Here is a 26,639-nt window from a genome sequence, read left to right as displayed (position 1 = left end):
GTGCTCTGCGGGGGGCGCAGCGCCGCCGCCACCCGCCGCGCCTCTCGCTGCCCCCGGCCCCGCTCGGCAGCGCCGCGGCCGGGCACCGCGCAGGAGCCGCCGGGCACCGCGGGGCAGGAAGTGACGTCACTCGCGCGGGACACGCGCCGGAGCAGACCCCGCCCCCGCCAGCAGAGCCCGCCGGCCGTTTAACCGCCGCGCTCGCCGCTGAGGGAGGCGCTGTCCGCCGCTGCCGCGCTGAGGAGCAGCCTGTGCGCTCGGCTTCCCGCCCTCTGGTGGTTCGCTCCGTAGACAGCCGTACCGGGCCGCTGCCCGGGGCCCCGACCCCCCGTCCCTGCCCCGGGGGCCCCCCCGATCCCCCTGCCCCGGGGGCCCCCCCGATCCCCCTGCCCCGGGGGCCCTCCGATCCCCCGATGCCCTGCCCCGAGACCCCCGATGCCCTGCCCGGGACCCCCGATCCCCCGGCCCCCTGCCCCGGGGGCCCCCCGACCCCCCGATGCCCAGCGCCGGGCCCCCCGATGCCCCTGCCCCGGGGGCCCCCCGACCCCCCGATGCCCAGCCCCGGGCCCCCCGACCCCCCCGGCCCTGCCCGGGACCCCCCATCCCCCGGCCCTGCCCGGGGCCTGCCGCAGCCCGCCGCGTGCCTCCCGCCATCTCTTCCCTGAGGCGGGACCGTGCCGCGGGATGAAGAGGTTTTTCGGGTTCGGGAGGAAGAAGAAGGGGCGGCCGGCAGCGTCCGGCAGCGCCGCCAAGCCCTTCCCCACCGGTGCCTACGAGCTCCGGCTGCAGGAGCTGGGCAAGCTGCACCGTGCGGCCGCCCGTGGCGACCTGGGTCAGGTGCGGCAGAGACTGAAGAAATGCGGCATCGACGAGCGGGACACGGCGGAGCGGTAAGCGGCGGGGGGGGCAGCAGCGCCGGGCGGTGCTGGGGCGGGGTGCGGGGGGGTTGCGGGCAGCGCCGGGACCCGCAGGTGCAGCTGCAGCCGCCGGCAGCTCAAGGGCGCTGGGAGCGAACGGCAGCATCGCTGCGGGGAGCCTCAGCCTGGGCGGGGAGCCAGGCCTGTGCTGCCAGGAGCCCTTGGAGTCGGCCGAGCATCCCCCGTCTTGCCCCGGCCCCCTCCGTGCCCTCGTTCCCGGGGGTGCTGCCTTGCCTGGGGGCGCAGGAGCAGCAGGGGGCCGGCAGCAGCCTGGCCAGGGGGGTTGCAGAAGGAGCCTCAGGGCCATTCTCCAGGCAGGCTTGGAAGGCAGAGTGCATGCACCTCGGAGGCCTCGGCGTGCGGGGTTAGTAGTTGAGCTGAGCAAGCTGCACTGCCTCAGCTGGGAGTAAAAGAGGGGTAAGCGCTGTGTTTAGGAAAGGGTAAGTGTGCTGTGTATTGGTGCTGTGTGGACGGTTGCCTGATGTGCCTTTTGTGACTGTGGTGTTGCAGCCAAAGCAACATCAGTCTGATTTTAGGTGGCAGTTACTTTGCTGTTTGCTCTGTGGCCTTGGTACAGCTAATTAGTGCCTTGGTTTGGAAGATCTGGGCAGTGCCATGCAGAGGAAGCTGCTGCTTCTGGCAGGTGGTAGGATGTGTGCTTTTGAGTCAAGCACAGCAAGTACTTGGCAGTTATATCTTAGGGAGAAGCCCTGGGCTGCAGCATAGCTCCTCATGGTCCACCGTAAGCATAAGGGAATCAGCTGAGGTTTTTGGGTCTTGGATGTGTCGAGCTGTTAATGCCTTTTCTGAAAAGACTGAGTCAAAACATCCATGACATTCAGAGGAGATGCTGGTTTAATCAGAGTACTTCAGCATCCTGGGCTGTCTTTTCTGAAGACTGGACTTTTGCCAGCCAGCTAGCTTATTGCCCTGAAAACACCTGAAACTGTCTAGATTTGTAGGAAGGCAATGAAGAGTGCAGTCAGTCAGCATGTGGGCTGTGTGCCTGAGTGTTGCCAGCCAGTATTTGTTTATGCAGCTGGAGGTGGGGGGTGCCATTTAAGGTGGCTTGAGTGCACTTTTGTGCATAATTCAGCTGCCAGAGTCGAGGTGCCCGATGGCATTTATGGAAATAGTTTGGAACCTTTCTCTCTTTCTTCTTACTGCTTTCTGATTCAGTCAGCAGTCAGTCACCAGCTCTTAGCAGACCCTGGTATGAATTTTCGCTAGTTTTTGCGTTTCAAGTTCATCTTGTCTAGAAAGCTTTTTTTCCTCTGAAGGGTTTCCTTCTGTGTGCCAGGCAATTATCAGTGTTATAAGAGGACAAATACAGTCACAAACTGTAAAAAAACAAGCCGGGGGCGGGGGGGGGAGAGGGAGGGAAGAAAGAAAAGGCAGCATACTATGATGAGCACGGTGGTGGTTTTGCCGTGATAATGCCCAGTGCTGAAAAGCGAGGCTGAGAGCAATTTGGTGGCCAGAGCCTGCCTACTTGCTGCAGCCACTGCCCTCTGTACCAGCCATGAGGGTTGCAAGGCCACCTGTGCCCTCTTAGTGCTTGTGGGTGTGATGTGTGTTGTGAGTGACCACCAGATGCAGGTGCGTTTCAGGGCTTCGTGTTGGAAGACTTGGTATCATTGGAAATAGAGGTGAAGAGTAGGAAATAATGCAAAGTAACGGCAACAATGTGTGCGTTGGTTGTATGAATATCTCAGTTTTGCTGCTCAGGATTTCCAAAAGCAAAATCCTGCACCAGGAGCATGGCAAGGATCACACCAACAGGTTCCTTCCATAAAGTGGGTCCTGTAGCCCATAAGACCTCCCGAAAGTGTGCCTGATACAGCATCAGTTAGGAGCAGGCAGCTTTCAGAGGTGGTCTAGCAAAACCTTCAGCCTCACTGACAGAGACGGGCAAAAGTCAGCACAGAGGTGGAAGCACTGCAGGCACAATGCCAGCTAGTCATGGATCCTGGGTCAGAGCTCATCGCTAAGGGAGATTGACCCTGTCAGCTGCCTGTCAGACTGAACTCCAGCGCTTTCATTGCTTGGCTTGTAGCTGCTGGGTTGTCGGCTCAAGGGCCATTCAAAGTGTGTACTGCCAACCTGCTGTTTCCCAGTGGGGTTGTTTCGTGGCTGCTCAGGCATCAGCAGTTCTCCTCTACTCTGTAGGTGATCAGCGTAGCATTGCAGGAGCAGGAACAGAATCTGGGCAGTGTCCCCAGGGCTGGGTGGCAGAAGAACTTCGGTGTTACTGGAGGCCTCTTGCAGGGACAGGCAACCCTGAGCCCTGGTGTTCTCTGCCAGCCTGTTCCCTGAAGTGGATCTTCTGTGGAGCACAGCAGGCCTTGCTCCAAGCAGAGCCGTCTCCTGTTGACGGACTGAGAGGCTTGGATGAGGAGGACAGCAGCAAGTCCACAAGTTTTCTGAAGGCTTTTCTGTTTGCAGAGCTGATAGTGACTACTTCACGTCTGTCATGCTTCCTGGCGGTTGGTAGTAGCAGCTTTCAGATGGTTGTGGACTCCTTCATAACCGGTCCTGGTTAGCTTTCAGATAATCTGAGTCAGTCATTTCTTCAGAGATGAAGAATCCCGCATGTTTCCATGGGAATTTCTCAAAAAGTGGTGGTAGTTGCTCTTGAGCTACTCCTCTGTCAGTGCTCCAGTCTGTTCCCTGTCTGTAGCAAGACATTACAAATTCTTTGAAGTTTTCTGTATTTCTCTCATCCTCATCTTTGTTGCAGTGGAGGAGGATGTCAGCTGCCCTGTAGCAAGTATCTGTGTTACAGATTACTGTGTTTCTGCATCACCTGCCACTGCATTTGTGTACCTCTCCCTTTCCATTCCCCCTTAGCCAGGGAGCTGTTGTGCTCCTGTCTCAGCAAGGTACCCAAACAATTGCAAGGCTAGTTGAGCTTTCCTAAATACAGAGAAGGACCTGCCTGCAGCGATGTGGTTCAGAACCAGTGCTGGTGTTCCCCTCAGTTCTTGAGGAACTGTGGGATTGTTACTGCATCACCTTCAAGGGAGGAAGGTCCCAGCTGTTTTCTAGCTTGTCTTCTGCTCTGTTGGGACAGGTGTCCTGCAGAGCAGCAGGTGCTTTGCTTCTGCACAGAGTGAAGCTTGTGCTGATTTGTGCCTCTGATTTAGGGGGAAACACATGCAAGGACTTTCTGGGCAATTTCTTTCAGTATAAGTAGGCTGGTTAATTGACATCAGACCTAAGATGATCTGTGGTTTGAAGGAGGGGTTTTTTGGGGTGGTTTTTTGTGGTTTTTTTTTTTTTTTTTTTCCTCTGGCAAGGCTTTAACTTGAAGAAAAGAGTTTCATTTTCTTATGCTGGTCGTGTATTATGGAAACACAGTATTCCGTCCCTGGAGAGGACTTCCTCTGTAGTAGGCTTATTATGACTATCATAGTTATACATATCTGAAGGATCAGGTATTACTTTCCTGTACTCAGGATTACAGTGTTCTGCTGTCTGGTTTGCTGCATGTGATGGGGGGCACTTTGGTGCAAGTGAGTACTTGGTTTTGTTGCAGTAGTAAGCAGGCTAGAGAAAAAGCAGAAATCCTCAAAGTGCAGGGAAACGCTGATACTCTTTATATAAAGCCCATCTACATCTCTGATACTTCCGGCACATGAATAATTATAGAACTTAGAGGGTTGCTTGCCATAGTTCTCAGATGCCCAAGCTTTTTTGCTGTGTCACAGGTGTAGTCCTGCTGGAGGCAGTGACCACCACCTGGGCACGGGAATCTGTGCAGATTAAGTTCTAGAGTGAAGGAAATGGCACCTTACTAAGCAGATGCTGCGGAGGGGTTTTGCTGGCCAGTCTCGGGTGTTTGGTGCACAACTGCTGTTACTGGTAACAGAATGAGAAATCGTTTCTTAAGCTTGCTTTGTGCAAAGTGAAACTTGTGGTCATATCAATTTATCAGAGACTGAAATTATTTCTCTAGTTGTCTGTGCTAATTTAATATGTTTAATTTTTAGGACACCGCTGCATCTTGCTTCTGCGAATGGCCATGTGCATGTTGTTACATATCTCGTAGAAAACAAGTGTAAGCTAAATCTTACTGACAGTGATAACAGATCGCCACTGATGAAGGTATGTGGAATATGTCATGCTCTTTCAAGTGGGGCTTGTCAACTGTGCATTAAATGAGAGGTGGCTGGAAGGATTCTTTACACAGCTCTGCATAGAAGCATGCATCTGGTAATCAGCGTGGAATAGGCATATGTTAGCTCAGCTTTGAAGGTGCTCTTATTTTCCAGCATTGGGAAGCCGGGGCAATTGTAACAGAGGGCTGGCAGTTCTTCCTTTTTTGCGTGTTGTTCCCAGGCAGTACAGTGCCAGCAAGAAGAATGTGTAGCTATTCTGCTAGAGCACGGTGCCAACCCCCATCTGGCGGATGCTGACGGCAACACTGCCCTTCACCTTGCTGTCCGATCTCCTAATACAACCGTAGCGGGGCTGTTACTTGAGCATAATGCCAATATTGATGCTCGGAATAAGGTAAATTTTTGTATTTGTTGAAGAAGTTCTTTCAAAAAGTTGTATTAGTATTTCTCTTGTAGGGTTTTTTATTTTTTTACTTTTATTTTTAAATTTATTTATCTGCCCTTTCAGGAGGGAAACACTCCGCTTATTCTTGCTATCTCTGAACATCATGAAGATATAGCAGAGTTTCTTCTGCAGAAAGGAGCTGATGTGCATGCTCGAGATCACTGTGAAAGGTGAGTGGTTTGTCAAAACTCTGCATGGGTCTCTTTAGTATTCTTTAGGTTGGATTAATCAGAGGCATGAGAGTGAGCTCTGAAAAAAAAAAACCGGGGAGCCACATAGCAGCTATTTCTGTGTGGCTTGTGAAAGCACATCTGCGCTTGGCTGTTGTCATACCTCAGTGGGTGCTTTCCTCGTTGAGGATTACAAGAAGGCATTGCCTGTGGTGTCCCTTCTGGCAGGAAACATGCTGTTAGCTCAGCAGCACTGCCTCGATTTGAAAAAAACATCTCCTGCATAGTGGCGTAGTTTGTACGTGAGTGTTGTCTATGTGGAAGCTTTGTCTGAAGATTGAAGGTTTGGTTGTTTTGACTCCCTCTTGCATTTTATGGTTGCTCTTCATATTTAATGAAAACTGCTTTTTCTTTTGCTCATTCAGTAATGAGGACAGTAGTTTTTGAGAGCAAACAGGAATAAAAATAATTACAGTGTCTGTGTCAAAATGATCTACTTCGTAACATATTTTTGGTGTTTCAGAACCCCACTTATGACTGCAGCATCTGGTGGACAGCTTAATTTAATAAAAGTTCTTCTTGGATATGGTGCTGATCTTTTCCATAAAGACACTAACGGATGGACAGCTGAGGATTATGCTGTTACTCATGGATATTCTAGGTAAATTTTTGACTTTATTGTTAGAATAGGTTGTCAGTTGTCAGTGTGGCTTTTGAATGGTTTTGGTAATAGCAGCAAGGTTTAATGGTGTGTTGAAAGCTGTCCTGAAGCTGTGCTCAGTGACGTCTTCTGATACGTATCGTTCCCTGTGTCTAGTATTAATCTGGATGTTGAAGAAAATTTCCGCCCCGAATGGTCTGTTAGATGTCAAGTTTTGATGCTAAACTTGCACCTGCCCAATACAAACTCTAAAACACGTCTGCATCCTACAGTTACCCAGAGGTGGAACGTGGCAAACTGAAATGCATGTCGGTCCTCTCCTCAGACCAGCACCATTGCCCTTACTGACTTCCACTACAATGAGCAGGAACTACCAGCCTTTTCTTTCAGAGATCTAACATATCCCTTTTGTTAAAGTCTTAAGCAGTTTCACCCCTCTTATGGATAGCTTTGTACCTGTGCGTATCCCTTCTCTAAGGTGGTTATGGTTGCTTAACAGCTAGGCTGAAAATACTGTGCCGAGCTGGAGCTAATGGCTTCGTAGGTGTGGATATGCACCTCTAGAGTGAACATGACTGTAGTGAATATTGAAGTAGGTAGTAGCCGTGCAGTAAGTTCTGTGTGTATTACTCTCGGTGAATGCATACAAGCATATGAATTCCTACGGCTATGAATACGTGTAGGGTGGATAAGTGGCTGTTAACTGTTCTATTAAACTGTATAAGCAAGTATGTGGTTGTTTTTACCAAATACGTTTCTTCTCTTTCCCTATATAGTCTTTGTAAACAACTGGTGGCATACGCATTCCGGGGAGACAGAGACGAGGGTGGTGCACAAGGCGACACAGTACCTGGCATTCCTCACCGGGCCGGAGCTGCTGGCTTGACGTTGGGTGCACCTGCTGTGGACAGAGGAGGTAGGATCTTTAATCACGCAGGAGCTCACGAGGAAAATCACTGTGGCCTTTTCTTTAGGGGGTTTGTGTTGTCAGCGCTCGCTGTGTTCACCGTTGACTTTAGTGGAGGCATCAGGTGGGGTAGCGCAAGAAGCTTTGTGAATATGCTGACTTGTTGCTGGTTGGAGGTGCTTCTTGTCAGGGGTGAAGGCAGCTGCGGTTTGTGTGCTACGGGCCCACGTACCGGGTTGTTGCCTTCTGCCTGCCAGATTGCCCATCTGTATAGGTTTTCATACCGAGAGAGAAGGGGGACAGGGAAGGAACTAGGTGAGAGTGGTTTTGGTTTTGGGGTGTGTACTTGTACCTGTAGATGGCCAGTCAGATTGTGAAAATGAATTGCAAAAGCAGTAGGTTCATCCTGAGTAGTTGTGCATCTTCCTGTAGCTGGGAAGCAACAGATGAGTTAGCAGGACTGTACATGTCTTGTTGATAGCCACTGAGTTTGTGCAGTGGTGTTTTAATATTAATAGTTTCACCTGCACTAAGCTGCTTTTAGTGAGTTGTCTTATTTCTCAGCATCAGTTACGATTGTTTCTGTGTAGGTGCTGTAGAGACATACTTAGGAAAAATCGTCTTGGAAAAGTCACTTGGTTAGGAACAATAATGCAACTTCTGTGTGTACTGTATCTTCATGGACATAGTTTGATTCCAGTAAAAATAAATAACACTTCTACTTCCAGTAATTGTATGAAATAAACGTTAAAAAGTCCATATTAACTTGTGACCCAGAAAAACAATTGAATTGCCTTGTTATCAAAAAATTAGCTCCTTCAGTGAGTTCATTTTAAAATAATAAAAAAAAAAAACCACAACTCCTTAATTTTTAAGATCCAGTCTGTGCTTATGAGCTCATATAGCCCTAGAGGAATCTTAGAAAACTAATCTTTTAATATAGATCGAACTTCTTGTACTTTACATCTCAGGCCCTACAGTGGGAAGTTCTATCCTTTCTGTTTTTTTTTAAGGGTGTTACATCAGAACTTTGCCGCAAATGGGCAGCAGACAGCGTTCAAACACAGTTTATTACTCCTTTTTAAAATATGTCGTGAAATATGAGCAAAACGTGAGATATTTTTCCGAGTTCACTTTTCCCAGGTAGGGGAATTTAGTTTAGAGCCAAACTTTGTTCCTTTGACTTAGGACTAGTTATTTTGATCTAGTCAGCGATGTGTAAAGTTTCTTGATAGACTGAAGGAAGATGCGGAGGTTTTTATATTTTATTTTATTTTTGGAAAGGGCTTGGTACAGGTAGTTTAATCAACAAAATGTTGCTTTTACCCAAGCAGCACTCTGTGGCTGCCTCCTGTGCACATAGATAATTGCTGTGGTACCACATTGTGATGACTGGCAGGCCTGGGTTATTTTAAAATATGTGGCTTGAAGAATAATACTGTTGTGTGATTCCAAAATTAATATGCCCTCAGGGAAATATGGGTTCTTGAACCAAGTAATTTGCTCAGTTCCTTGAAGACAGTAATACTACTAGCATAAGTCCACAACGTTATGGGAAATCCTCACTTGAAGAGGCATAGGAAGTGTGAAGAGCATATTTATGTGGGTTAAGGACTTGGGAGGAGAAAGAGTGTGCTGTGTTCTCAAACTGTTTATAGTAGGGCTTGTTTTTCTTGAGTAGTACGAATCTTTTTCTCCTTGTGCTCAGTTTCCTGGAAAATGACCCCGGCCTGTTGAGTGAGAGGGATTAGTAGCATGCAGGGAACGCTTAGTGGCATTGATTCTGCAGTCTCTTGCTTGCACACACAAAGCGCAGGTCCTGCATCATGAGTCCCTTTGACAGGCTGCAGTAAAAGCTTTGAAGCCCCTGTCAGAGGAGAAGCTCAACTGATCGTGGGACAACGGAGGAATACCCACTCTGAATTCTTTGTTTTAATCTTGCTCTTCATTCCTGTTTTTCTGGGATCTTCAATGTAGTCCTTCCTCCTTTTGCTGCTACTTTTGCACTTGTTGAACATTGTTCAAAATATTCGCCTCTAGTGAGCAAGTCGGTACATTTAAGAAGTTGGCTCATGCTTATTTGAGTGTTTACTTTTTGTCAGAACATGAACCTTTTTGTTGATTACAGACAGACTGGCAAAAACCTCCAAATGAATGGCTTCCACCTCTAGCATATCGAATGACAGACTTTTCAGATTTGAAGTTGGAATTTCTTTGGCAAAAAGTAATTATGTATTTTTTCTAAAAGCGAGGGTTCAGATTTCTAGTATGTCTTCAGTGGCAGCTTTTTTTAGCTGCTGCACTGCGTATTGGTGTGTTGTTCCTACAGAAACCATTGGTTTTTCATCATAGAGCTCTTGGAAAAGAAACGAGTGCTTCAGTGTGCTTTTTATCTGCTGTATCACCTTTTAAGAAAACTGAGAAATGGAGAAGGAATGAGAAACAATCTTGAGGTCCTTTTTTAACTCTTACATGTGTATTTTTGATAGGAGTCCTCTTGCCACATCCATTCCGTGTATTTGTGGTAACATCAATATAAGCAGGACGCCCTGTTGCTCTGAGGCAAATGTTACGGCCTTGTCACACAGACATTTGGTGTTGGGTAGCTGCAATAACAGAACCACACCATTCATTGATATAAAAAATAACATTTTACTAAGTAGGATGGGTAGAGCAGGTGGATGGTGATTTGTATTCTAAAGCTTCTGTTCCACAGCACATAGACACGCGTACACACACAAGCACACATGCATGACACTCACAGCAGTCAGTGCACCCGTTTTGGTCCAGTTGTGGCCTGCCCTATAGCCCTGGGGGAACAGGGTATTCACTCCGACTGCTTGTCAAGCCTGCGTTCTGGCTGGTGGCGTAGCTTCTCTACGTGAGCAGTTCAGCATGGTCAAATCAATATATGCAGGGCTTTTACCTTCAAACTGAGGTAGGAGGGGGCTGTGTCTGCATCAGGCACCATCTGACACAACTGGCTAGTGTACCTCCAAAGTTTGTTGGCACCTACAGATTTTTGGGATGCTTAGACGGAGGGATTTTACGTGTGCCGTACGTATAAAACACTCTACAAATATGAAGGAATTGCATTGGCAGTCAGTGCTGGGCAAGGACTAGTCAAGCTGAGAGAAATGCAAAGTTGGCAGTACAGTAAACTGCCACGAATCTGTTTCAGTGTTTCAAAATATTGGAATATAGGTATTCTACAATGCAGCAAGTAAATTAAGTTACAGTGTTTGACACTGTCCCTTAAGAGTAGAGTTCTGTAGGTTGTGATAGGTTTGGCTTCTACTTCTTGTAACTGTAGAGTAGGCTGATGGTCACAGTACATTCTCCCATTGCTATAGCTTTGTTAATGTACTGGTTATGTTTTCCAAATTTCGGGGGATTCACATTTATTCTGGTGCCCTTGTTTGGTCTGTCCTTGACACGCCTTTCCCTAAATGGATATAGGAATGCCACAATCTCCTAGCCAGACATCAAGAACGGGAAAACCAAAGAAAGGTATTCTATACAGTAGCATTTCAACTATGGAACATGCTGTGTGATGTACAAATACTAACACACCTGTGATGTTTATTATCTTGGAGGTCTCTATTCTGATGGTTTTGGTTTTATAAATTAGGTTTGAGAGCAGGCTTTGGGTGCTTTTTGTTTGCGTGTTTTGCACGGGTCCTTAATTACTGAATTGAGTGATTGCTTTGTGTCATTAGTGATAGTAAATAATATTAAAAAAAAATATATATGCTCTTCTGTTACTCCAAAATGAAAATGGACTTCAATTAAAGTAGAAACAAGTGATCCCTAGATACTACTTTTCTAGATCCCGTTTCTACAGTAGGGCATCAAGATCTGTCTGAAAACTAGCTCATAAACTTTCTCTCTTGCTTTTTTAAAGGAGAATGGGAACTGGTTTTGATCCTTGCTTAAAGTTACTATCCATGGAAAGCAAAAGTTCAGATAACTTACTCAACATGATATGCCCTTTGTTTTCTTTTCCGTTTAATGATTTTGTCTAAGACCTCGGTTTGGCTGTCATCATACAACTTTATGGAAGGCCACCAATCTCCTCTTTATAAGCAACTTCATTTTGTGATGATAGTTAACGAGAACTAATTATCGAGGACTTGAGGAATGCTGAAATAGATACGATGTGGAGGCTCTGTTTGTTTTTTTCCTTTCTGTCCTGGGAATTGAAGAGGCCTTTTATTTCATCTTAGGTGTTGATAATTGAGAGGTTTTCGCACTCTTCAGGCTGGATTCCTAGAGTTCAGGTTTCTTTAGTACATCGGTGGTGTGCTAGAGTGCGCTATGGTTGAGTTTGCAACATGTGCATCTGGGCCACGCTGCCGTTCAGAGGGATCTTGACAAGCTGGGTAAATGGGCTGTCAGGCCTGTCTTAACAGAATTCAGCAAGGGCAGATGCCAAGTCCTGCACATGGAAAGGAACAACCATTTGCTACAGCACGTGCTGGAGCTGCCTGGCTGGAGAGCTGCTTTGCTGGGAATAGCCAGAGGGTCTTGGCAGAAAGTGAGCTGAGAATGAGCCAGCAGGGTGCCCTGCCGGCTGAGAGGGTTAACGGTGTCCTGGGCTGTATGAAGAGCAGCATAGCCAGGAGACTGAGGGAGGGGATTGTACACCGCTTCTTGGCAGTCCCTGGGTTGTGTCCAGCTCCCTGGGTATAATTTTGAGCCCCCAGTGCAAGAGAGAGTGGTCTTTCATCCGTGAGCGAGTTCAGTGGAGGGCCATCAAGCTTTGCCAGGAGCAGGACTCCTTGCCTTTGGGGGAGAGACTGGGGGAACCGGGCTTGTTCAGTCTAGAGAAGAGATGACTTTGAAGGGGACCCAGCAGCAGCTTCCAGTACGTGTGAGGAGAAGACAGAGACAGGTGCCTCCCAGTGGTGTGTCACATGAAGCAAAGGTACAAGAGGCATAAATGGAAAGAAGAGAATTTCTAACGGAATGTGGGCAGCTTCACCATGGTGAGAACAGTAAAGCAGAGAGGTTGTGCAGTCTCCCTCCTTGAATGGTTCAAGATCAGACTGGATAAAGCTCTATGCAGCCTCATCTGACCTCAGAGCCGAGCCTGCTTTGAGGAGGCGGTTGGCTGAGAGACTTGCCGAGGTCCCTTGTGACCTGATTGATCCTGTGATCCTATGTGCCAGTTGCTGTCTTAACATGGATGAAAGCTTGGAGTGTAGTATAGAGTGCCCTGGGTACGCCTGTTTTGCCTGTTGAATACCCTTTTTGGTGCAGCGTAGAGAACTGCTGGGGATTCTTCTACGTGAGGATAAGCTTTAGATCTTGGTTATGCTTTTTGATGTTTCTTACCTTTTCAGGATAACGTGTAAGTGGGTAGAGCACCAGCTAGTATAGTATATAAACCAGTAAAATCTCTGTCAACAGGGTGTGCTTGTGTGTGCAGTATGAGTACTTCAGCAGTTCATTTATTTACCGTCTTGCTAAAGCACCAGTATTTTATAACTGTTTATTAACACAGCATATTCATGCTATGCTGGGCTTTTTTAGTTTAGAGGTAGTTCTTAAACTTTTAGGTATAAAAGTTCAAAGGATCTAAAACTCTAGTCTTTTTTGTTTTGTCAATTCAGTGTGGCTTGAAAAAGCAGTTGTTTGGAAATGCATGCATTCATTCATGCTGTCTTACGTTAAGTTGACTCCCCAAAGTTTCATTCTGTTATGACATGTAGAGTTGTCCAGGTTAAATGTTTGTATGTGCTGGTTAATTTTTAGCATGCCAAATCTAATTTCAACATGTCAATTCGTGTTTGAACAGCAATAGACGGCTTGTCGCAAGGAGACTCAATCGGGTAAGACTTTAAACATACCCAGCACATACCTGAGGAATGATTGGAGAGACACGGTACTCATTTTGCTTTACTTTTTAAGAAGCTTGGAGAAAGAGGGGAGCGATGTCAGTTGGCATACTTCTGAGGAAGAACTCGATTTTACTCCCAAGGTACGGTGTATTTACAGTAAATGTCCTGTAAAAATAAGTGATCTGAAGGCAAGTTTTCTGGGGGATTGAAAGAAACTACAGTTCTAGCCAATATTGTTTTCTCCTTAGAAGCACTCTCTGACCTGCCAGCCTTTCTTCTGCTGTGAGTTTTTCCTAAAAGACCTGTAGCTGTGGCAGATCATGCAGTAGATTTGTGGTTTGAGGCAAAAGAGCAATAGGCGACGAGATAAATCGCCACAGTTTTATTTGTTCTTGGTCATTTGAGTCAGATTTTAAGTTTATAAGTTACTAATATAACCTGTTCTGTTCTTCCCCAAACACTGTTAATGTTTCCTGTAAATTTCGTGATAGAATCCTAACCGATAAAGGGCACTTTTTAATGAAGATGTACTGAAATCCTTCATCACCTAGTTCTCCTTTCCTCCTCATCAGGTTACTCAAGAGTGCTCAGCCGATGAGTTACTCAAATGGGTCATCTTTTTTTCTTCTATTGAGATGGCATTCTGTGCTTGCATGCAATCTCACACTGCATGTTTTCCCTCCTTTTTTTGAATGCTTAGGTAGTATTCGTTTTGTCAGCTACAAGCTCTCAGGCCTGCTTTTTTTGCTAGTGTTCTGAAGCATTATTAACTTCTGCAGTGATGTCTGGAGCATCTGTTCTGTTGCTCTGGGATTCTGCAGCGATGAGGAAGCAGTGTTCTAGTTCAACCTACTCTAATACTGGAGGTGCAAGCATGTTCAGTTTTAACATGATTTCATTTTCTTGCACCGATTTAAATACAAATTATGCATTTTTTGGCATGTTTTTGAAATTTCAGGATATTCTGGTAAGTGTACTTGCAGGGACTAATTAATGCATTAAACCTAGGGTTCTTAACAGTTACTTCCCTTGTGCACACTTGCAGGTAAGCATCCAGAAGCTGCGATCTTAAATATAACTGAGTTTTACTGAAGTACTACAAATATTAAACCCAGATTTTTCAAACTGCTATGCATGTAACCATAGTTTTGGAAACAATTTTCAGAAGGGTGCCTGCATGGTATTTTGGGGGTGAAATACTCACTGAATTGCATATGTGAGGAGTGTTTTTGTAGTTAGAAGTATAGGATGGAGCCAGCACCTGACCGCTGTCGAAAGGACAGCCTGATTACATTTAGTGTTCAAGGTTTGATGTGACCAAAGGATTTGTTGTTGTCGTTAGTGTTCTAAAAGAAAATAATCATTTATTTACAGAAGCTGCAGAAGCCAAATTTGACATTGTTAATGAATGTTTCCCAGCAGTTCAGGAAAAACAGTAAGCTATTTGGAAAAGATTGCATAGTATACTAATATATAAAAGTAGATTTGCTAAGTAGTTTTTTAAACAATTCTTTTCCTATAGTAAATGAGAAAAGTAGCACTTTGAAAACACAGCACTTAGGCATTTCAGAAAAAACAAGTCATGTTGTTAAAATGAAGGTATTAATCCCCTCCTAAGCCTTTGTCCCTGGCGAAGTCCTTCCTCCATCCTGCCCATCCTTGACTTGGTTCCTTTTCCAGACATTCCCAGATTACTCCGTTAATCTGGTAACATGCCTGTTGCCATTCCCATAACTCCTTTTGTTGTTTTGACATAAGTGCCATGTCTCCAAAGACGGTGAATAATGAAGTATCTTGCAAGTCGGTACCAAAGCAAACTGTCTTTCAGAATCTAAATAATTTGCAAGATAAACAAGAAAGCTGGAACAAGAAAAGCATGATTCAGGCAAAGTTTCACAGAAATGATGACTCCCTTTTTGCAGAATCTAAGATGACAAACTGGAAAAAAGAGACACCTCAGCTTCTCTCAGATAGTTGTGGTCTTAAGGAGAAAAAGTCAAGCTTCAGTAATGGCTTTGAAAGTGATAATAGTTCTTTGTCAGCAGGAAAAAGCCCAAGGCTTGAAAGTCAAAGACCAAACTCTGTCTGTCTTGAACAAGTGGATGATGAAGATACAGAAGAAGAGCAATGTGAAGTAGATAATAAAGTCTGTGAAGCACTGAAACAAGAAAGTGAACACTTGTGCTTGAATAGGCATGACGAAAATGTAAGAGCAGCGTTTCACTCAGGCACCAAAGTAAGTTATATAAGGTTGATTCAATCACAAAGGTATTTTCTAAGGGTGATAAAGGTAAGAACCAAAAGGTAAACTGGATTTCTGTTAATATTTCACGTATATCCATCTTTTGATCATCCTTTTTTTATAATAGAAAATGCCTTTACTCCTAACCAAAGCAGTTTCTTAGGTATAAGAATAATATTGGGCAGTATTTTCAATGGTTTTTTTTATTGGTTGCAGTGGTTTTGCAGGAAAACAAATAGGCAGTATAATTTTTCTGAAATAAATTAATTTTTTTCTCAGTTGTATGTACAGTTTTTATCTGTCAAGATTTATTGCCATTTAGTAAAATACCTGGTGTGATGGCTGAAAATGAGGAACCAAAAAGTTTGAGTCAGATTGAGAGCAGGAAGTTAGTGATTTTCCTGGAGCAAAGTAGAGGAAAAGGAGCGTGTTCCAAAACAATGTAACTGAAATGAAAGCTAGAGTTAGGCTGACAGGAAGAATTGCTTCTCAGGAGCTTTGCAGAGCCAGGGCTAATGACTTAGGGCTAATGTCATTGCTGTCTCCTCAGAGATTCCCAGAAAAACTGAAGGCCTTGTAAAACAAAGCTCAACAAAGTTTCCCTGTTGTCTTACACAGGAGAAGCATTTTTAAAGTTGTTGTCGATGGGTGGCTAAGAAGGTGCTTGTTTCTGCTATTTCCAGCTGTTTGGTCAATCTCTTTTAGGAAAAATCACCTGAACAGGAAGAAGAGGAGAAGGAGCAGGAAAAGGAAGACGCTGGTGAAGAGCTACAAACTGCAGTTGTTGAGGGTGTGAAAAACTCTATTTGTAATGATAGCCATCAAGTCCACAGTGCTTCCAAAGACAACACTGGTGAGAGAAGTGAGTTAGTGAATACTGCTCCCAGTTCTTCCTCTATAAATATTAATGCACAGTAAATGAACTGAAATGGTGATTGACTTCTGAAACAGTAAGTCTTTCCCTTGCCTGTGAACCCTAGTGGGCATTGGCAAGGAGGAAAGTAGCTTTTGTTCCTTATCATTCGTTCCTGAAGAACAAATTGTGGCCTTGGATTCCAAACGATGCTAAATGGAGCAGGTGTCATTCTTGGTTTTGTTGCTGTGTTCTCCCTGAAGCGATCAGAACAAAATGCACAGTTGAAAAAGAGGAGGATTAGAGTGTCTTGGTGTGACAGTAGTATTGCCCTTTCTGGCCCGTGCTGTCAGACTGAAAAGTTGTGATTGCTCTTGGCTGAAGCCTGGGAAAGATTTGAGTCAATCTGAGAGAAAGCTGTTCTGTTCCAGTGCCTCACCTTGTCCAGTTTTAAAACGTAGAAAGTCTCTCCAGTGCCACGCTTGAGTGTGCTTGAAAGCATTGCCCCGTCAGTCAGGGCTGAGCACTCTGGTGCTCACCTCAGGTCTTGGAGCAGGAGGAGAAGGCACACTTTCCACTCTCTGTCTCCAGAGAGTAGAGTGGTGTGGTAGGTGTTACCAGAGCGTGTGTAGCTGCTGATCAAATGCTACAGAGCGGGCCTGGCAGAACCTGCTGTATTCCAGGTGTTGTGCCTATACATGCTCTTCTGTCTGTGCATTTTAGCATAAGCCTGCGTTTGGCACAGTGTAAGTAGTCCTAGCTGAGGCTGGAACCAGCAGTTCCCCTCTGCTAGGACGGGTGCCCTCACTGGTCTCTAGCTCCTTTCCCGTTTTTTGTGCGCATGTCTCCACGAGAGCGAATCCTGAATCAGTTTTACCTAACGGACTAGCTTAAAACAGAGAAATGAAGATAGTTTAATCTGGCCAGGAACCTACTGAGACTGAGCCTTGCGTGTGTCTAGTAGAGAAGAGACTGGGATGTTAGCCCCTGAGACAGAGACAAGTTGTGTGTTTGGGGTGAGTTTTTGGGCTGTGAGCCTCTCCTCTTTTTAAATGGCAATGCTTAGGTGTCTACCTTCTGGGAAGGTGCAGGGTAAAAACTGCTAGTCAAGGAAGATCTTTTCTGGTAGTGCTACAAAAGGAGCATTGTTTCTTGGTGATTTTAGCATGAAGATGTGTCGGGTGGTGTTTCTATGGTACTTCTTGCACAGTGGATGGTGGTAGTCAATGGCAATTTCTGGAGCTGTGGACTGGAGAGCAGGTGACCTAAACTCCGTATGCCACAGGGCTGCAGCGTGCTGGAGCCTTTTCCTGAGTGTGACCCAAACACGTCTTCAGTGCTGCTTGTAGCTGTGTCAGCTGTTGTGCATAGCCATCTTCTGCTGGAGAGGAGGCAAGAGAGGTGGCGATCTAAAGGAAATACCATGATGTTGTGTGCTGGGTGTGAAGAAACCCTTGAATAACACTCACTCCTTAGTTTGTCCTCAGCAACAGAACCGCTGTGCACCTTTTGGGCGCAGGGGTGATGGGGAAAAGCAGAGTGAAATAGAAGGGCTCAGTGTCTCCCCTCTTCCTGCATTTGTAGGTGCCCTGACAGCAGTGGGAGCAGAGGAAGAGGAAGATGCTGAATCTCCCTGGGATTCTGAGGTATTTCCTGTGAAGGAGACCAGGGTTCCCAGTGGTGGGGGTGGGGAGTGAGATCCAGAAGCACTCGGAGCTTGGGCCCGGCCGCGGCTGAGGCTTATTTCCTCTCTTCCTGGTTCTGCTGTATGTTTGTAACTGGGGGCCCTTGAAATACTTGTGCTGTGTGCTAGCTGTTCAGCGAGGCTTGGGATGCTGGTAGGTCGAGCTAATGATTTGGGTCTCATGGCAACTGGCCCTTGCAGTTGGGTTTCTAGTACAGTATTGCGGCAGTGAAGTTTCTTGCTGCTTAAAATACTCTTGAGCTCCTCACGGGGGCTGGCGGGATTGTTGCTTTTTCACCACACAACTCTGTTCCGCTGACGTGTTCAGTGGTTGCCCTTAGGGTCTGCAGCCTAGATGATTAGCTGCTTCGGAAAAGAGCCTTTCTACCGTTTTGGCCCTTTTTGAAAGTAATGCTCAACAGAGATACCACACGTGCTGGCTGTGTTGGCCCTTTTAGTTCTTCCTGTCTGTGGTAATGGGTTAGAAGAAAACGAGCAGAGTCTGTAGCTTACCCCCTCTGACTTTTCTTGTGAGGAAGAAGGAACTCTTCCCCATCTCCTTCTTACAAATACAAGGCTAAAATATTATTGGGGGGGTTTAGGTAGCTTTGGTTTCTGTAAGCTTTGTCTTGCTCGTCTTTGTTCAGCCCGTGCAACTGGGAGTAGCAACGTGTTCGCTCCCCACTGCAGGATGTGTGCCTGGGGAACATCAGCACAAATTTGAGTGTCGGGTGCCAGTTCAGTCCGAAAGTTGGGTCCCCCCCAGACCTGCAGTTACAACCCACAGCTCGAGTTACCGTGTTAATTCTCTCTTGCGGCTGTGCAGTTTGCCAACGTGACAGAATAGTTTAGATGAGTTGTGAGGTTTTTGCCTAAGATCTGAAAACACACAAGTCTGCTGTGATTTTCCAATAGACTGTGTCTTGACGTGCCCTTTCCAAGGGGCTTATCAAAGGCTTTTGTGATTCCATGCTGTGCAAGTTGGCTTAGCAGGAACATTTTGCGTAGAAATGAGTTGAGAATTTGTACCGATGCTCACGCCCGTGTTTTATGTTACACAGACGGATTCTGAAAGCCCGGAGGAAGGATCACCTGGTGTGTTGCTTCCAGCTGCAGACAGACACGGAGCACGCTCGCGGATTGTTTCAGGGGAGCGCCAGACTGGTAACTTCCTGGTGGACTAAATGTTTGTCTGTAAACACGTATAGGCTGAAGTGAGCTTTTATCGATGTCTGCCTTAGGAATGCGCTTACGGTGTGGGTGCGCGCTATAGCAATGAAGTGCTTAGTATTTGTTAATTAACACCAGCTCCCACGGCGCTTGCTGGCAAGTTTGTAAAGGAAGTTACCTTGTTTGCATGATGTGTGTTCTTTGGATGTGTTTTTATTTTTTTGGATTCAGGTTCTTGTGGCATAGTGATGAAAGTGTATGTGGTTTAGGGCTGACCTGTCTGAACACCTAAACATCCTTGGATGATGATGTAGCAGGAGAAAGCTATGATCTGGCCAAGCATTTTTTCCCCCCGCCTTAATTTTTTTTTATACCTTTCTGTTATGCTTTGCCTAGGAGCTAAAATGTGAGTTCAGGGTTTCTGCCTGTACTTTGTGATGCTGTCTCTTGAGCATCTGGAGTGTAGAATGGCAGGGAAGTTTTGCTGTTGGGGTAGAACTCTCATCTGAAGGATTTCTTTTTTACTAGATGGTCAGTCCTGCTTGTAGTGTAAGTACAATAGAATAGCTGAAGAAGCTAATCCAGTAAGCTGGAAGCAAAACTTTAAAAGCTCCTGGGAGTTTGTAAATCTACTTGTCGAGTAGTTGTCATGAAAGTCTGCTTTGTATGAATCTACTAAGATGAGTTTAAAATCAGTGTAAAAAGGGGATAAAAGGTGATTATGATAATCTTGCTAAGGTATTTCCATACTGCTAGACCACCAAGTTTCCTGAAATCAAATGCTGTTTGTTTTTTAATTATTTTTTTAAATACAAAAGTTTTGCTATGGAGCCATTCTTAATAACGTTCCATACACTTCTTTCATGAGAGGACTCAAACTGTAAGATGGCTAAAGCAGAGGACCTGAAAAATATAGGTGGGCCAGTAGATTGTGTGGGTTTGTAAGTGATTTAATGTTGGAAAAGAATCTTAAAAAAAATGAAACTATTTGGAACTGTGCTATAAATGCAGATTACAACCAATTGTCATTTGGGTTTTTTCTTTTCTTGCAAGCTGAACCAGAACAACCTGATAAGAACTAGTTTGATTCTTCCTCATTGAATGATGTGTATGAGATTTCTATGTCTGCACCCATGTTTTCTCTGTCCTATCGATGGAAAGGAAAATATCCCTCAACATCAGGGTCATAGAGCTGTTATTTTATATAATTCGTAGTGTTCTTTTATGATAATTCATTACAGCAGACCAGCGTTGGCTTTTGAAATAATCTTTGTAGAAAGCAGGATTCAGCTCCTCCAAATAAGTATTTTGATCTTGTTTTGTTAACAAGCAAATCCTTATTGCTTCCTATGGATTGTCCTAGTTCTGTGAGTATTATTTCTTAAATCCAAGGTGCATGATGGGAAGCATGCACTGTCCCTTTCTTGTATACCGATACCAATGCTGGAGGATAAGGTAAATTGAGTGTTAAGTATCGCAGTCTCGATGAAATAATGCTTGCAACTAATACTTAGTTGTAGAAACTACTGATGTTGAATGGAGTAAAAAGTTTATAAATTAAATAAAAATTGAATAAAATAACACTTTCTGAAACATTTTTCACTTCCAGGCTTTTTGGAGAAACCCAACAATTCCCAGGTAAGTATTTGTTCATGTCAGACTGACTGCTTGTTCTGCTCATTAAATATTATGGAGTTACTTTAAGTGTGATCGATTTTTTTTTTTTTTTTTTTTTTTTTTTGTCATTGGATTGTCTTTCATAGCTGAAGGCCCCTGAATCTGTTTTGGAAAGGAGTGAAACCTCTCCTAACAAAAAGCAACAGAAATCAGGTAATGTTCACTTCATGTGGCTCTGGGTTTAGCTTCATAATCTTTCTAGACAGGAGTATTTATTAAGGCATCTGATTTGTTTTGCAGATCTTTTGGAGGAATTCGGCTTAGGAGATGCAGAAGATGTTGAAGGTATTCATAACAATCTCTTTGTAGTGTTCTTTTATGGACAGACCCATTGTACTTGCAATTTTCTTTCTAATATTAAATTAATGGCTCTAGCAAGGCATCCCGGGAGCAGGTGGTCTACTGAAATATACCTCGGTGTATGTGTTTGCTCCCTCCTCTCGTCTGCTTTTCCGCACTGTCCATACCCTTCCATGATGTACGCTTCCTACACCGTACTTGCTGTCATTTCCCCTTTTCAGGCAGTCCTGAAGTTTGCTTCTCTTTCAGTTTCTCAACCCCCCCCTTCCTGCCTTTCCTGGGTCTCTGAGCATGTGCTGTGGCTGATTCCAGGCTAGGGATCTGTAGGCTAGGCTGTCCAGGAGCTGCAGGTGAGCCACAAAGGGTAATTCTTGGGCTCGTGCCGTAGCTGTAGTTTTCAGGAATTATTACTTGCCTGGCTTTTCTCTACCTGCCTGGCAGTTGTTTTGAATGATGTACAAACACGTTCCTCCGAGGCTTCCCTCTCTTGTTTCATGGAAAATGACCAGCAGGCTCAGAGGCAGGGGAAGGAAGTGAGGAAGAGAGACAAGACGGGAGGAAATGAGTGTCAGCGTGTTTCAGGAATTCTCTTTTCTTCGGAAACAAGGCCAAAGTTGAAGCGGCTAGCTGGTCGGCTATGTATTGGAGAGAGGATATGTAACCTGAATGGGTTTTTAATGTCTTTGTTCTCATGTTTATCAATTTGCATATTTGATGATTTGTGTTGTATTTTGTATTAATCACACTTGTTAATCAGATGAGAAACAATTTGCCACTCAGGTTTTAGAGTTTCTACAATTGGCTATTGACAATATAAAGCAGAGAGAGGTGAACAGATATGTAGACAAGTAAGTGGACTTGTAACTTCTAAGTATAGAATACAAATAGTTCCAAGTTCTTTGGCATCTTCGCTTTAGGGGAAGAAAGAAAAAAAGTATTGTTGATCTTTTGACAATAATAGAGGTGCAGCTTCTCTCTAGAAGTATGTCCCTCCTTCTCCTCTCGCTCTTCTCCCTTTCATGTGTTTGCAATGGGTAAGCAACAGGTCCCCTTTTGCCCTTTATTTTGCACTGACGGTGTTCTGGTAAGACACACAGATATTGTTAGAGGTTGTTCAGTTAAAACGTGAGTTTTGGTTATGTCTGTATTCCACAGTAATGTGGAGTGTAGCCCCATAATGGACCAGTACGTTACAATTTTACAAACACAGAAAGGAAAGGTTGCCTTTTCATGGCTCGTTTCATGTCAGCTGTTTTTCCTGTGTGGCTTTATTCATTTGCGTCATGCTGGTTTTTACCCATATGTTATCTTGAAGGTCAGGTGCTAAGAAGTAGATGTAAAAATTTCTTTCTTTCAAACATTTTATGTTGGGATTTGGGTTTAAGCAATTTAGATTGCTTCAGCAAAGCATCCTGATTCCTGCAGCACAAATATTTCTGACTCTAAAGGGCTTGAATGCCATCCGTGACAACTTTATTTGATAAATCTGGAGAACAGGTACAGTATCTTGCATAATTAAATATCCAATGAGAGTTGGAATTTCCCATTCTATTTACTTTGTTACTGACTCATAGGAATACATTCTTAAAATTATTTTTGAGTCAAAACAAAATAGCGGTGTTCTCATGTTTTCTGTATAGCAAAGTAGGTGCTGTCCACTGTAATCTGCAAAAAGTCGTTATGTACATTATGTACAATTTATGAAGAGGGAAGTCTCAGAACAGAGTGGAGAGGTAAAGACTAAGTGGAAAGAACGGCGATGACTAGAAGTCATCTTTCAGTGCTAGCTAGAGAGCAGACAGAGTAAAAGGTGGGGGAATGACAGGCAAAAATACTGGAATCTGGTTTACCCTGTGAATTTTTTATATACATTTTTTTGAATGACGGGCTCTTCAGAAGCCTTGGAGTAGGGTTCTACCAGTGTTTTAACTGAGAATTTCTCCCTGTGCTAAAAGTGAAGAACTCTTGACGATGAGGAGTCATCCTCTTTCACAGTGTTGACAGAAGCCAGTAACACAGAAAATAGACTCGTGAATTACTGCTCCAAGAAAAGAAGAAATTTTACTTGCAACAGCTAATGGGAGGAGTCCTTAGCTTTTTAGTTGATGTTTTTTGAGTTATTTTTCCAGTGGTTGGAAAAATAATTACTGACTAGAGTTACTGACGCGATGAGAACGGGGATTTTGCAGGTAAGAGAACACTGTAGCCTTTCACCTTTCCTGCTTCTTCCTTGTTCTGTACCCATCATACAGAAATGTCAAGATTGATTAAACCCTATGGAAAAGGGTTCTTAGGGGCTCCAATGTTATCAAAATCTTACCTCAAAAGGGAGACATCAGACTCAAATAGCTGCTGCTGAAATCTTTCCTGTTGACTGTGATGGGCAAGGCTGAACAGGAGTTAGGGTTGCTTTTCATTCTAGCAGCATGGTGCCTAATTTGAAAGTGACTGCACTCTGAAACAGAATCCAAAAGACGAAGACGCCTACGTACTCTGAACAGAGAATGTGACTTGCAGCCTTAGAAGGGCAGTACAAAACTCTGGGTGCTCGCAGGTCTGCTTTTATCCAGTTTTCAGGCAGATACAGTTGAGCAGAAAAGCTTATTCAGTCTGTGTTGTGCAGACCGGAGAGGTGTCACAGCTCTCCTGCATCCACAAAATATTGAAGTCTATCTTCTAAGCAAAATTGTGGTGCCTGTGTTACATGATGGGGGTGATGGCGCATATCAAATTGTATGGTAGGAAGCTGCCTGCTTTTTGCTGTTTGTGACCTGAGTGAACATTGGTGAAGTGACAGAAGAAATCTGGTAAGCGTACCTTCATGGAAGCAGAGTAGGAGCAGCCCCGTCTGTCTGACCGACTGACCACCCGCTGCTGTACTTGGGTGGAGAGGCTTCTAGGAGTAGCACGTAGACAATGAAAGTTTGTAAAAGGAGTCACCTACAGGAGAAAATGCCAAGAGTGAGGTTGGCCTTGTGACTCATAAATAGCGGGCCCTTTTGTATTTTTGTGATTTTATCTATGTTCTTCCTGTCTTGCTCGCTTTTCTTGTGGGAAGAATGTTGTGTCCCTCTCCAGCAGCGAAGCTTTGTGTATTGAAAGGCTATTAGGTAGAAGCCATAGGATGATGGAGCAGGAAAGGAGATGCAGAGTGATTAAGGTGAAAAGAATCCATCTCTGGTTTTAGATGCCACACTTGACCTGCTGGGACTTGTTTCTTTCTGAATACTTGTTCCTTCAAAATGTTCCGTGTGCCTTCCACACAAACAATACAATGAGTTGCTGCTTCTAAATTGTGTCTGGAACTATCTGGAGTCCAGTTCTCAGATATAACAGAGATTCAAGGTAGGCACCCCAGAATGGGGAGCCCAGACTGAGTGAGTGACTGCTTCCGAGGAGTTTGTGACCTGTCCAGTATTACGTAGAAATTCTGAGAGAGGAAAGGATGGAATCCAGTTTTCAACGGTAAAAACATCCGGATCGTGGGTGATTTCTCCACATTTCACAAGCCTGTCTTTCATTCAGCGGCCCGTCCATGTCTTCTGGGACAGATGGGGCAGCAGTTTGACTGAAATACTCTGCCTAGATCCATGTCTAGAGACAGATTTGTGTCGTGCAAGGAATAAAGCTGGGGTCTTCAAGATTTCAAGCCTGTGGCTTTGTTGTTCGTGATTTTCTGTGCGCAACACATAGGGAAACTGAAATTGCGGGAGGAATACTGTGTGGCGCACAGTGTGTCAGAGATACAGAGGTGTATATCTGCGTATGAGAGAGAGTTGTTGTGCATGTTTAAGAAACAGGAATGGCCTCTTTGTGACAATGTGTAGTGATTTTCAGCACATTTCCCTTATACATTAAAAGGTAGAATGCCTTGGAAGAAAGGAATTCACCCAGATGCATCTTAAATCTGTGTTACGATAATTTTCTCTCGGAGTGCACAAATTTGAGGGGATTTATTTTATGTTAAGATTTTTGTCACAAGTAGGATGATTCAAGATGCACTCTAGGTGTAAATAAGTAGTATTAAGTCGTGCTGGTTATAAAAATGTGTGGTTTTTCACTGCAGGTGAGAACTCAGGATCTACCTTTCATATGTCATCATCAGCTGAAAAAGACAACGTGAAGGATGCCATTGAATATTATGGGGTGCAGGTATGTAAGCCCAAATATTTTGGATTGCAGTCTGATTCAGTAAGTTGTATTATACACTAAGGTAAAGAAAACTTACCAGTCTGTGAATAATGCTGAAGGGAGAGTCCTGTAGGTGAAGGCTGCGTTACAGTCTGAAGGAAAGTTGGATACAGTCGTCTTATGGTGGGGTAAAGTCCTTGTCACTATGTCGGATGCTTGCTGTTATGCTGATTTGTTTTCAGTTGGTTTGCTTAAATTTTGAGGGGTGTTTTTCCTCTTGTGCACTGCTGAGAAACAAATGTGCGGCCACATGTGGGGTTTTTTTTTGCCTGTGCAAAATGCACATTCAAGTGAAGAGGGAGATTTGTCTGTAATATGCTGATCTGTTTGATGAAACATGCCGGTCTTCCTCTTTGTAAGACAAAGATCAAAGAGAGCACCTTGAAATGTGGTGACCTTTCTGAGGCTTCCCCAGTCTCTGCAAAATACGCTCTTGTTTGGCCACGTGAAGTGTTTGAAAAGGGTTTTCTCAGAGGGTATCCTAGAGGGGAATAAGGCAGGCGTCCCGCTTGTGTTGGGCGTGCGGGGCAGGGCTGCACAGAGGGGTCTGGCGTCCTCTGGAACACCCAAGGGACAGCGTAGCGAATGATTTCCACCCCACAGCCGGGCATCACGAGAGAGGGACGTGCCTAATTCTAGGAGGCAAAGCGCAGGACTTAAGCCTGTTGCAAGGTGGTAGTAGTTGGCCAGTGAGCTTGGGAAGGGGGAGGGTGAGACAGGTGGTGTCTGGCTGAGGTGCTCCTTCCCTCTTGTGAGCGGAGGGGTCTTTGCCGCGGGAGAACAGGGCCTGGCTGACGAGAGGAGCGCGAGGAGCGTGACGGTCTCAGCCCGCTGGGACACCAAGGCTGCAGGCCCTGTTCAGAAGGCACTGTGAGGGGAAGGAGCGTGTGGGCAGGACTGTGACACGGGGCAGAAGCAGAAACAGAGCGTGGGGACAGGGACTTGAGGGGGCTGGGTAGGGTTAAGGCGTGGTGCGGTTTTCCTGCGAGCTTGGGTTCCTGATTCCCGGGATGAGGGCAGGAGCAGGCAGGTTTCCCTAATAAATCCTTTCCTTTGCACCTTGGAGTGGAATTTATTATTTCTGAAGCTTGGGTGAAGAAATAATCCTCCCTTAGCCAGTTCTCTGTGTGGTGAACGGTCAGAAGCTTGTCATGTTCATTCCCGTTGGGTTAGCTTAGGTGGCCGGGGACTGTGCAATGCCAGACGGTAGAGCGCGATGGAGGGAGGAGGGTGGGTGAGAAAAATGTTGGCAGTTTTAATGAAAAACGGTATTACAGCGATAAACCGTGAAAAATAAACATGCTCTGTGACAAGCGCCGGCAGTTACAGAAAGCCAGCAGGCTAAAAGGTAAAAGCAACCCTAATGCCTAGGCAAACCTAACCCAAGAAACTGTTGTCTCTGAGTCCTTCTCTTGTTAAGAAGATGGTGTGCAGTGAACCTTTCATTTAGCGTCCCTT

The 26,639-nt window shown here is 45.1% G+C and overlaps 1 pseudogene; it reads left to right on the top strand.

The window, feature by feature from the left end:
• Positions 1–582: 582 nt before the first annotated feature.
• LOC129783321 (ankyrin repeat domain-containing protein 26-like) overlaps positions 583–26,639 on the top strand; it is a 52,790-nt pseudogene continuing 26,733 nt past the window's right edge.

This window comes from Falco peregrinus, unplaced genomic scaffold, assembly GCF_023634155.1.
Source record: "Falco peregrinus isolate bFalPer1 unplaced genomic scaffold, bFalPer1.pri scaffold_29, whole genome shotgun sequence".
In the NCBI taxonomy this organism is placed as follows: Eukaryota; Metazoa; Chordata; class Aves; order Falconiformes; family Falconidae; genus Falco; species Falco peregrinus.
Note: the sequence above shows the minus strand (reverse complement) of the source record. Positions and strands in the feature narration are given on the sequence as shown.